Here is a 12,290-nt window from a genome sequence, read left to right as displayed (position 1 = left end):
TGATAGTCACTAGCTTTTATTTTAATGAATAACAATGATTATTATTATTGATGTGATAGAAAAATACAGGTTCAACCGTGTTTAAACTTTTTTTTTTAAATTTAAAAACATAGAACTTCATTTATGTCATTATAAAAACTTATCAGAAACCCTTTCAACATATACTCTGGGTTTGGAATATTGACACTCCTGCCCTGGTGACAAACCTGTGCCCCATGATGTCCTGTGGAGGAAATCCCTTTCTAAAGACCTGGGGCAGGCGGGTGTGGTGCCCTGTCCCTGAGTGAGCCAGGCAGGTGGACCCGGCCAGGCTGACTGGCTTGGGTTGGGTCTTGAGGATGGAGTTTGTTTGCTTTTTTCTGGGAGGCTGGGGCCTCTCCCCCTCAGGTGGACAGGGGCCGAGCCTACAGCCAATAAGAAAGCACCTGAAAAAGAAAGTCACAGGAGACTTCTGTCTCTGGGCAAAGAGCAGGATGTGGACCTGTGTACAGAGTGAGATGGTAACTATTTGTTTTTAAACCACAAGAATAGGATTTGAATCACAAGCCAACAGTGCACTCAGGAGCTCCCTTCAGCCATCCAGACTCCTGCAAAGGGCCTTACTTCCCTGCATGAAGAGGAGAAAAGGTCAAGAGCGACCTCTCCCACACACCTGGGGGCCAGGTGTTCTCACCTGGGTTACCCTCCCGTAAGAGTCACTCAGGGGTTTTGGTCAGGGAGGGTGGATACAGAGCCCTCAGTACTGGATTTCTGGTCTTCCTGGGGGCTTGGGGGATGAGGACCTCTGGCGAAACTTATCTTCTTGGGAAGTGTTTAAAGTCAGACAATCACCATTATAATGGTTACTATTCATCAGCTGCCATATGCCAGGCTCTTACCCACTTTATCTCATTGAATCCTTCAGCAACAGTGGGCAGCGAATATCATCACCCCCAGTTTACAGGTGAGGCAATGGAGACCCCGGCAAGTTAAGGAACTTGCCACATGGCAGGTGGAGAGGATGTTGGCCCCCAGGCTGGAGTAACAGATTCACTGCATAGCTTCAGGAAGAATTTGAGGGCAATATATTTCCTTAGGCTTTTCTTTCATCAGTACCTGTAGATTACTTCCATCTGAGTGAAGCTTTTATTTAGTTTTGAAAGAAACTACTGTTAACACATCTGTAGTTTATCAGGGTGTCGTGGAGCCAAGCTCTCCCCACCTCCACCCCGTGAAATGGAAGCAACCTTGCCTTATCGGGTCTTGAAGGCTGGTGGCTTTCTATTTACGAATGAGGGTGGTGAACTTGCCTTTCTGCTTGGGGATGTGATGGCTGCAACGGCTTTCTTTTTCGAGCTCTTTGCGATAACCTTGGGCTGGGGCATTTTGTACTCGAAGCTCAAGGCTAAATAAATAAGCTCCTATCCTTGAGTCTTGTTTTCACCACATTGGACATTGAACTTGATGGAGTCCCTTGAGGAAAACCAAGCATGAACCCTAGGGACGATCTTGCACAACCCAGGAAGGACAACCAAGGGTATGAAAATGATCTTTGGCTCCGAGCCCCAGAAGGGAGCTGGTGAGTTCTCAGGTCCCATCTGACCTGGGCCCTCAGAAGTGTTTGATTCAGGGCTGACCTTTCCACCTTCACTCTTTTTTCTACTGATCTCTCTGCCATCTCTGCCCTGCTCTTCCTCTATTCTCCCTGTTCTCTCCTTCTCAGGTTCTGGTTCCTCCCTCTCCAACCCTTTAGTGTTGGAGATCCCGGGGTACCGTCCTTGGTCCACTCCTGTGTTCGTGGGGTCTCATCCAGATCGTGGCTTGAAATATCACGTGTGTTTTCAGTTCCAGCTCAGACCTCTCCTCGACTCCCGACACTAGGGCCCTAGAGCCTCTGTCTCCTTGACAATCCACTGGGATTTTTAATAGACATCCCAAGTTCGACATGATCAAAGTGAACTTCTGCTTTATTACCCTTCCCCTCACCCCTCCCCCAAGCTGTCTACATGCTGTGCTCTCCACCTCAGTTAATATCCCACCCATTCTTCTAGCTGTTCAAACCCACAAATTCAGGAGACACCCTTGATTTTTCTTTCCCTCACACCCCACGTGCACGCATCAGGAATCATCTGACTCCACCTTCAAAATTTATGAGAAACTGACCGCCCACTTCGCATTCCTCCACTGGTCCCTGGTCTGGGCCACCATCATCTCCCACCTGCCCTAGCCTCCCAGCTGGCCTCCTGGCTGTCACACCTGTCCTCGTAGTCTGTTCTCTGCCCAGCTGCCACAGTGACCTTGTTAAAATATGTCACATCATGTCACTCCTCTGTGCAAACCTCTGCAATGGTTCCCAGGGGCTCACGTCTTGCAGTGACTTGCGAGGCCCTCTGGGGAGGCCCCTCCTCCTGGAACCCTCGGGGCATCCGGCCTCATTGCTATTCCAGGGAATGCTCAGATGCGCTACACCCTTAGGGCTCTTTGTTGCCTGTTCCTTCTGGAGTGTTCTCCCTCTGGACAGCTTCATGCTGCACGCCCTCACTGCCTTCAAGCCCTTGCTCAAGGCTACCTCTCTATTCCCAGTCACAACCACCCACTTCTTCCCAGACTGGCCCAGGTGCTCCCTGACCCTTGCCTGCCTCTACTTTTTTGTCTTCCAGCCTTCCTTTCTTTTCCCTCCCTCCCTTCCTTCCTCCTTCTTTCTCTCTTCCCATAGCACTTGTCACTTTATAACAAACCAGACAAGTGAATCACTCATTCTGTTTGCTCGTTACTGCTCACTGTCTATCTCCCTGCGTACCCCCCTCCCACCGCTCATAAACGCCACATGGGCAGCAATCTTTGCCTATTTTGTTTGTTAACACATCTCAAATGCCTAGGACAGAGGTTGGCATGCTGTAAGTACTCAGTGCGTATTTGCGGGAGGGAGGAGGGAAGGAAGGAAGGAAGAAAGGAAGGAAGGAGGGAAGGAAGGAGGGAGGAAAGAATTGAAGGAGTCCCACGATTGCCCCCAGGGCCCCTCTTCCTTCCTAGAGTCCCAACATGTCCTACAGCCTGGGTAGCCCTTAAAAATTCTCCTGGCTGATGTGGTTCCTGCCGCCGTGGGCTGCACTCGGTGCACTGCTGGGGTCACCTCTGCTCTGCTGGCCACTCTCCAGTGATATTGCTCTCGTGAGTGGGAGGCTGTGTTAGTTCTTAGCTGAGCTGAATTGTCTACTAAGCTATGAAAATGGCGGTGCCTTGGGCCCAAGACATGTGGTTGTAACCCACTCTTCATCTTCTCCTGGGCGGGAGACACTCCGGGTGCAGACCAAAAGAAACATCTATCAAGGAAAGGCTAGAAGTAAACAACAAAGTCCTACTGTATGGCACAGGGAACTATATTCAATATCTTGTAATAAACTATAATGGAAACTATGTATAGCAATCACTTTGCGGCATACCAGAAACTAACACAACATTGTAAATCAACTAGACTTCAATAAAAATAAATATTAAAGGAAAGGCTAGAAGAACAAGCTGAGGACACCAAAATTCTTGTTTGGTTTCTGCTGATATTAACAAGAATATCCTACTAAATAAAACTTTGATTAAAAATGATGTCATGGGGGTTTAAGTCACTTTCAAGTGAGTGGGCACTGAAGCTTCTAATTTTTGGCAAAAGATTGATGAGATTATTTTTCATCATTTCTGTCACTAAATATTTAGGATATATATAACTCATCTTACACATGTCATGTAAACCCAGTTGATTCCCAGAATATATGTATGTTAAACACTTTTCTAAGGCATGATTCTTTTAAGTCCATTTATTTCTTACTACACCTATTTCCCATGTTATATAGTTTTGCGCTAAAACGCCTTTACAAAAGTCACTGTGATATGTTCCCTCTATACCAACTTTAATGAGAGTTTTTATCATGAATGGATGTTGAATGTTGTCAAATGCTTTTTCCATGTCCATTGAAATGATCATGTGGTTTTTATCCTTCCTTTTTTAAATGTGGTGTATTACATTGATTGATTTGCAGATATCGAACCATCTTTGCATCCCTGGAATAAATAAATAAATAAATAAATAAATAAATAAATAAATAAATACACAATGGAATATCACTCAGCCATAAAAATGAATGAAATTCTGCCATTTACAACAACATGGATGGACCTAGAGGGTATTATGCTTAGTAAAATAAGTCAGACAGAGAAAGACAAATACCTTATGTTACCACAAATGGAATCTAAAAAAAATAAAACAAATGAATATAACAAAACAGAAGCAGACACAGATATAGAGAACAAACCGGTGGCTCCCAGTGGGGAGAGGGAAGAGAGGAGGGGCAAGATAGGGGTAGGGGATTAAGAGGTATAAAATACTATGTATAAAATAAATCAACTACAAGGGTATGTTGTACAGCACAGGGAACATAGCCAATATTTGATAACAACTTTAAATGGAGTATAATCTATAAAGACTTTGAATCACTATGTTGTACATCTGAAACTAATATAATATTGTAAGTCAATTATACTTCAGTAAAAAAAGAAGTCACTGTGTTGTTTGGGAGTTCAGATTCATAAACTCTGAAATAGTGTTAATGTGAGTAGATCTGGATATGGACATAGTACATGGTTTTCGATTATACTTCTAGCCAGAGACAACACAGTAAGATGTTGGATTTGGCCCCAACTCTATATGCTGGGAAATTCTGCTGGGGAGGAAATCAAAGAGGAAAATGGAAACATGTTACCTTGTACTTGGAGCCATGTGTGGCCTGGTTACCTTTTCCATACATGGTCCGGCTGGTCCCCTCTCTTTCCTTTCCTTCTCTCTTTCTTTTTCTCTCTTCCTCCCTCCCTCCCTCCCTTCCTCTCTTTCTCTCTCTTCCTCCCTCCCTTTCTCTCTTTGTCTCTCTCTCCTCCTCCCTCCCTTCCTTCTTCCTTTTGAACTTGTTGCTTTCTGAGGTTCACTCTCATGGGTATCTTCTATCAACCAGGCTGACTGACCCTGGAACCTCCGGACCAAGCATCTGAAGTAAAGCAGAGAACCTGCCAGGAGCCCAGCTTGGGAGGCTGGTTACCATTTCCTGGGAACTCACTGTGTACACGGGTACAGACGCTTTACTTTTATTAAGTTGTTTATAAACAATCAACCCTGTTTCACAGAAGCAGAAACTAGGGTGCAAAACGGTTAGGGCAGTAGCCTGGAGAGTAAGTGGTGGGTAGGTAACTGGGATGAGATGATTTTTCATCTGAGAGTATTTTGCAAAATGTAAAGCCCTATACAAACCTAAAGGAAGCCTCAGGGCTTTGTTACTTGTGCGTCTCTAGAGGAGAGGAAGGATAGGTTATTCCAATGCCTGAATAAGATATTTTACTGCAAGAATATTTTACAACATTAAACTAAGAATATTGCAGGCCACAGTTAACAATATCATGAAGGGCTTCACTGGCAACTCTTTGGAGCTCTGGCTGCCTGCCAGGAGCTTTACACGCATCCTAACTCTCACATCATTGTGTCTTATGGAGAGGAGATCTGGGATCTGGGGTCAGTTACCCACCAACCAGTATTCACCTCCCTGCATCTGGTTGCCCAGAGTGATCTGGGTGGGCTTTCCTGACAGCAGTTCAAACAGCGCTCTGCCCATCCTCCTGTTTGGGGAGCACCAACAAGTCCTAATGCACTTGGAAGGTTCCCAGACCACCTCAGTCCACAGTGACCCCTGCCCTCTGCCATCACACACGCCGCATATGGCGCACACACACACACACACCCTACACACACACACCCTACACACACACCCCCCCTACACACACACACACACACAAGCAAACAGACCACCTATTGATGGCTCATAAGCCACAAGCCCCTGGGCATCTGCTCTCGTGAGTGAAGGTTTCTCCTGGGCCTGCCCAGCACTCTGACTCCGGACAGACTCCTCTAGAACAAAAAAAGAGGGCTCTGCCCAGAGCGTCAGCAGAGATGGGTTGCCGTGAACGTCTCCGGGCACTGGGGATCTGGTTTGGAACCCAAGGGTCCTAATCTTGGGGGACTCTGCAGGCTCTCTGGAGGGACAGTCCCCTGAGAAGCCGTGCATTTGCCCTGCAGAGGAGGGGTTCGGTCACAGCCCCCTCTGTGCCCTGACCCCTGTCCCCTCTCCACACACCCCCTTCCAGCCAAGGCAGCTCAGTCAGGGAACTTGCGTGAAATGCCCTGTGTGTGAGGAAAATGAACAGTGTTGCTTATCCCATGATAGGAATTTATAAACCTGGGAGCACATTGTGTCTGCAAATAGTTCTCTTTCCTGATCAATTGACAGAGGTTTGGGAGATCCGGCGAGCTTGGCCGTTCTCACCCATCACCAGCACCTTCTCTTAAGCATGTAGGTTTGGGCTCCAGGGCAGAAGGAATTAGCCTGGGTCTTATCTGCAATCCACTTTCACAACTGAAGAAATCGTTGAAAACATTTCAAGTGACACCTGGGCCAGTTTATAATCAGGTCCCTCTTGGGAAATCCCTTGGGGGTAAATGCTCACTTTCTCCAGGGCCCCCTGCTTATGTGGGCAGGGAGATTGTGCCCGGGGTTCCTTTTAAGAATATAAATGTGGATTTCAGATCCATTGGAATCCGTTCAGTCCCTGGTTGATTTTTCCTCTCCCTGAATCAAACTTTTTTTTTTCCTGTCTAGAATATTTTGAAAAGAAAAAAAAAAAAGAAAGAAAAGGCACAGGTTGGTCTGTCTGCTGTGTGCCTGCCTGTGTGCAGCTGAGTCAATGAATCCCTCTTTGTTCGCTACTACAAACCCGGCTTTGATCTCCCCCTGTCTTGTGTCCGTGTGTAGCACTGTACCAGGTAATGAAAGGATTTTTCTTGTGTTTCCGTTCTTTGTTTTCAAGGAACAACAGAGAGGGGGTATTTCCAGACTAGTGAGTATATTCCCAGAAGCAAGTGGCTGAGGAAGTGAATGCCATAGAACGGAGTGGAGTTGAAGAAACCGCATCTCTTACTTAGCTGCTTATTTTCTTTTTTCCCCATACGGTGACCTACCAACCTCCTCATTACTAGGGTCAATTTCTGTCCTCAGAGACCTGCTTCTGGAGGAGAGGGACTTCCAGATCGTCTCAGGATGGAGCCAGTTGGGACGGGACAGCCCTGGGGGGCCATTCCCTAGCACGGTTCGCAGGAATGAGGTCCGTCGGGCCCGTGTTGTCCACACCCTGCTCCCAGAGACCTCATTTGCTTGGTTTAACACCTGGCTCAGAGCCATCTGGAAATACCAGTTTTATCACACTAATTAATTAATAATCCAGGGCTGTGACCTCCCTGCTCAGCGGGACCACGATGGAGAAGAAGAATACAGGTGCCTTCAGGAGAGACACCCGCTCCGGGGAGCCCTGGCAGCCTTTCCCACCCCCCGCCCAGGAATGTGTCCAGAAGTCCTCAGCTCCTGGGGCAGGGGGCGTGTCAGCTGTCCCTGCCGCCCTCTCAGGTGTCACCTGCTTCGCAATCCTCTCCTGGTGAGGTGCTCCAGGACATAAAGGGGACACTGTAACTGCATGCAGCCAGCAGAGTCGCATACGTGGAAAGCAGACGTGAGAACCAGGACAAGGGTTGACAGCCGCTTTGGTCTCAAAGATCAGGAAGGAAATCAGGCAAACACCTAGTCTCAGGACCTTGACCTAATGGCTGGACAGTGTCCGCTGAGGATGGCCATGTGTCTCAGAACATGCTATGTTTCATGATCTTCACTGGGCCGGGGGGGCCAGCTGCTCCTGTCCGATGCCCAGGGGTGCCCTGCTCAGGTGCAGCTGGAGTCCAGTCTTTGGGGCGAGGTAATGGTATCCATCAGGGGCCGGGGAGAGGCCCTCTCCTGCCCAGGGAACCTCTGTGCTCTCTGCCCCCGTCGCTCCTTTCCACCTTCCTCCCTCTCATGGCTATCATCCCATCCCCCCACCCCTTGTCATTCCTTAGCCTCCAGTGGTGTTGGAATCAGTGGCACTCAGAACTGGCCACGTGCCACTTCCCAGTTCACATGGCCAGTGACACCAGCAACAACTTTCCAGAGTTCAGAGAAGGTCTCAGCTTCACCACGTCCTCTGCGTCTTACGATAGCTACATGAAAATGGGTAGACTCTGGATTATCTTTCTTTTTTTTTTTTTTTGCAGTACGTGGGCCTCTCACTGTTGTGGCCTCTCCCGTTGCGGAGCGCGGGCTCTGGACGCGCAGGCTCAGGGGCCATGGCTCACGGGCCCAGCCGCTCTGCGGCACATGGGATCTTCCCGGACCAGGGCATGAACCTGCGTCCCCTGCATCAGCAGGCAGACTCTCAACCACTGCGCCACCAGGGAAGCCCCTGGATTATATTTCTAAAGAGGCATTTATTAGGTTTTATAATAAACATTTTGCTGTTTTCAGACATCACATATTTGAAAAAAGGTTTTTTGGTCGTTGATCAGTGTCTAATAAAGCTTTTCGGGGGCCATACAATCTACAGCACATCATCACCATCACAAAACCTACGAGTAGAAAGTGAATATAATGACACCAAGTATGCTAATGTTCTCTTTATTTCAGGGGAAGCATAAGTACCTTGCGTTTTTACAGTGATTTATGTTTATAAACATCCACATTCAATTCACTCACTCAGTTGGATTGTCTCAGCAATCTCCAGGGGTCGGGGGCAGGAATGATTATTTCTAGTTTACATTTTGAGGAAACCGAGGCTTATATAGTTGATGAATTGTTTGGAGTCACCAATAACTAGTAGATTTTGATTGGATTTTAGATTTTCTGACTTTTTTCTACTGTAGACCTCAACTTCCTTCCTAGAGTTATGGCTTCTGGGTATAGACACCAAAAACAAATGTTGATGCACGTGTGCATGTTCTCCCAACACCGAATGCAGCCATTCAGAGATGCTCCTTCTCTGTCTGTTTCTCTGATGACCTACAGAACACAGGCCCCTCGCCGACCCTCCACACACACCTTTCACTCGTTTTTCACGATTTTTTTCTCCAGTTTCTCCGTGGAAGCTGATACATCAACACAGTCTTGGATGGCCCCACTATCCCTGGCATCGTGCTGGGGACAAAGCTGCTGCCCAAAGTTTGCAGAATTGTGGCCTGGCTAGACTCGCCTCGTGGCCTGGAAAAGGAAGGTTTCTGGACAATTTTCCTGATGAATAAAAGTGAGCAGCCACGTACTTCTGCGACTGAAGCAAATCCTCACCACAGCTTTTCCTACCTGAAGACGGGTGGTCAATTGTCTCAACAATACAGCCCTTTTACTGAACAGTGGCCACCGATCGTGTCTTGCCCACTCAGAGCGCCACAGAGCCCATGTACTGTGAATTCCTGGAGGAGAGATGGGGCCCTGTGGTGGGGGGCTTGCCCTGCCGTAGGTTCAGCAGATGGGGAGCCCCAGCGAGCACAGGAACCCATGTCGGGGCACCTGCGCTCTGGAGCCTCAGGGTTAGCTCAGGTAGGAACTGCAGGTGAAACAACAGGAGGGCTGGTGTTAGTGGGACGGTATTAAGGGAGGGCTGGGTTAAATCAGGGTGTGTGAATACCGGGTGATAAGAGAAATTAAATAACATTGTGCTGGACAAGCTGAAGTTAAGAACCAGAGCGTGTATTTCAGAACCCTTTTGAGTTCTTTTTACTGATGACTGGGAGAAAGACAAACTATGGCCTCCTAGGTCTTCATGTGGAACAAAGGGTAGGTCTCAGTAATTAATGATTTTAAAGGAACAAGGACAGTAGAGAGAAATGACTATGACCAGGCAAGAGAAGTCACCATAGCGGATACAGTGAATCAGTCTCAAAGACTCCCAGTTCTGCTCCAAAGGTGAAGATCAGCCTGATGCATGTTCTGGAGCTGTTTTGCAGGATCCAAACCCCTTTAAGTGCTCAACCACCAGGCTAACTGGAGCCTAAGGATCGATGACGCTGACCTTTGCTGACCCTTATGGTGTCACTCAGCTAGGTACCTGGATGGCACCAACCTGGAGTAAGCGTTGCCTCGTTTTAATGCTGATACCTCTGCCCCCAGGGCACGGGTTGCTGCCATATTTGAACATGAAACTTATGTTTGAGCTGTTATCACACTGGGCAAGGGCATCTAGGTCTCCACCTCTACCTGGAAGGTCACACTTGCCCTTTTATGACTGTGCTTGCACCCTTGGCTTAAAACTTCCCTGATTTTGCTGTCCGGGGCAGGGGGGACAGTGCTTTGAGAGCTCTCTGCCTGACTCCTTATTTGTCACAAATAATAAAGCTTCTGCTTTGATGGAAGGTACTCGGTGTGTTCATTGGCTATGTACCCAAGTGACGGACACATAGAGTTCAGTAACAGTGGCTGTTGGATCAGAGACACACCTGGGGTGGGGGAAGGAGAAAGGGGAAAAGGTGGAAAGTAAGGAGTGAGGTGGAAGGTGGGAACCAGCTAGTGATGGGTGGGGTCATTTCGTGGGAGAATTAATAAACAGAAACCTCACAAAATGGAGTTGGGAGGCCAGAAGGGGGTGCTCTGATTGCACCTACCACTGGACATCAACACAGATCCCCAGAAAAGAGAAGTACCTGGTATCTCAGGCAGGAAGGGACCCGGCTTTACTAACACCAGCAGGAGGAAGGGAGACTTTCTCTTTGCCTGGCAACAGCTCAGCCAATGACAAGCTAGTATCCTTCATTTGCCCAGTTTCCTCCAATGGACCTTTTGTTTGTGAGAGCCTCTCCCACCTCCCCTTCTCCTCTCTGTGTTTCCTCTCCTTTGCTTTACTGGGCTAGTAGGTGGTTCCGCAGAGCTGCCTGTCCTGAGTTACCATTCCTTGCTGCTCCCAAAGAAAGCTGCGTGGCTGGTAAAATAACTGGTTGTTTTATTGGTATAGTTTAACACTTGTTAACCTGGTCCTTGCTGATTTAGGAGGGCTGCCCTGATTTATCCCCAAGGCTACTAAGCTCACTTGGAAATTTAGGTAAAACTAGAAAAACCTGTCTTGTAATTGAATATACTTTCTTCTTGTCTGTAGTTTTCTAACTGAGCTCTGAATACCTTGCCACAGGAAACATTTATGTCACCTCCACCCTGTCTGAGCTGGCCCCTCCCTGGACACAAGCAGCAGGCTTGTCCCTCAGTGTTTCTTCTGTAATACCCTGGCAACTGGGTCTTGATAGGGACTTCCCTGGTGGCGCAGTGGTTAAGAATCCGCCTGCCAATGCAGGGGACATGGGTTTGAGCCCTTGTCTGGGAAGATCCCACACGCAGCGGAGCAGCTAAGCCTGTGCGCCACAACTACTGAGCCTGCGCTCTAGAGCCCGTGCTCTGCAACAAGAGAAGCCACCGCAGTGAGAAGCCCGCGCACCGCAATGAAGAGTAGCCCCCTCTTGCCGCAACTAGAGAAAGCCCGCGTGCAGCAACAAAGACCCAACGCAGCCAAAAATAAGTAAATAAATAAAAATCTATAAAAAGACCCCAAAACCAAAACTGGGTCTTGATCATCACCCCGGCGTTCTTTATGCCTTCAATCTGCAAACTGCATTCACTAGGATTTAAAAAAAAAATGCTCAAATGTCCTCTCTTTATTTTTCCACATAACGACCCCAAAATCACATTTATACAGGAAAAATTCATCCCCATTTCATCATGATTCCCTACATGGGTTTGTTCCTATGGCTGCCTCACTAGATGTCAATAATGAACACTGGGGGCTTCCCTGGTGGCGCAGTGGTTGAGAGTCCGCCTGCCGATGCAGGGGACACGGGTTTGTGCCCCGGTCCGGGAAGATCCCACATGCCGCGGAGCGACTGGGCCCGTGAGCCACACTACTGAGCCTGCACGTCTGGAGCCTGTGCTCCACAACAAGAGAGGCCACGACAGTGAGAGGCCCGCGCACCGCAATGAAGAGTGGCCCCCACTCGCCGCAACTAGAGAAAGCCCACACACAGAAACGAAGACCCAACACAGTCATAAATAAATAAAAGAAACAAACTTTAAAAAAAAAAAAAAATGAACACTGGTTTCTGGAGGCTCCCTGATTTGCTGACTTAGTTTTTATAGAGGTCTTGAGGAGCAAATGCTTTCAGCATCCAGTTATAAAGGGCAGTCTGGTGCTGTAAAAAAGGGCACAGACTTGGAAAGTAAATCAGCTTTACAGCCACCCTGGTGCCAGCACTTCCCAGCTATGGGACTTTGGATAAACTTTTCACCCTCTCTTGACCTCAGTTTCCACCTCTGTGAAGTGGGGCAATCGTTCTCCCCTCGTGGAACAGCAAGACTCCATGTGCTGTCATAAGCCTGGCACACAGGGTT

The sequence above is a fragment of the Mesoplodon mirus genome (genome assembly GCF_964341445.2).
Source record: "Mesoplodon mirus genome assembly, chromosome: 6".
Lineage (NCBI taxonomy): Eukaryota > Metazoa > Chordata > Mammalia > Artiodactyla > Ziphiidae > Mesoplodon > Mesoplodon mirus.
This window is presented reverse-complemented; position numbering follows the sequence as displayed.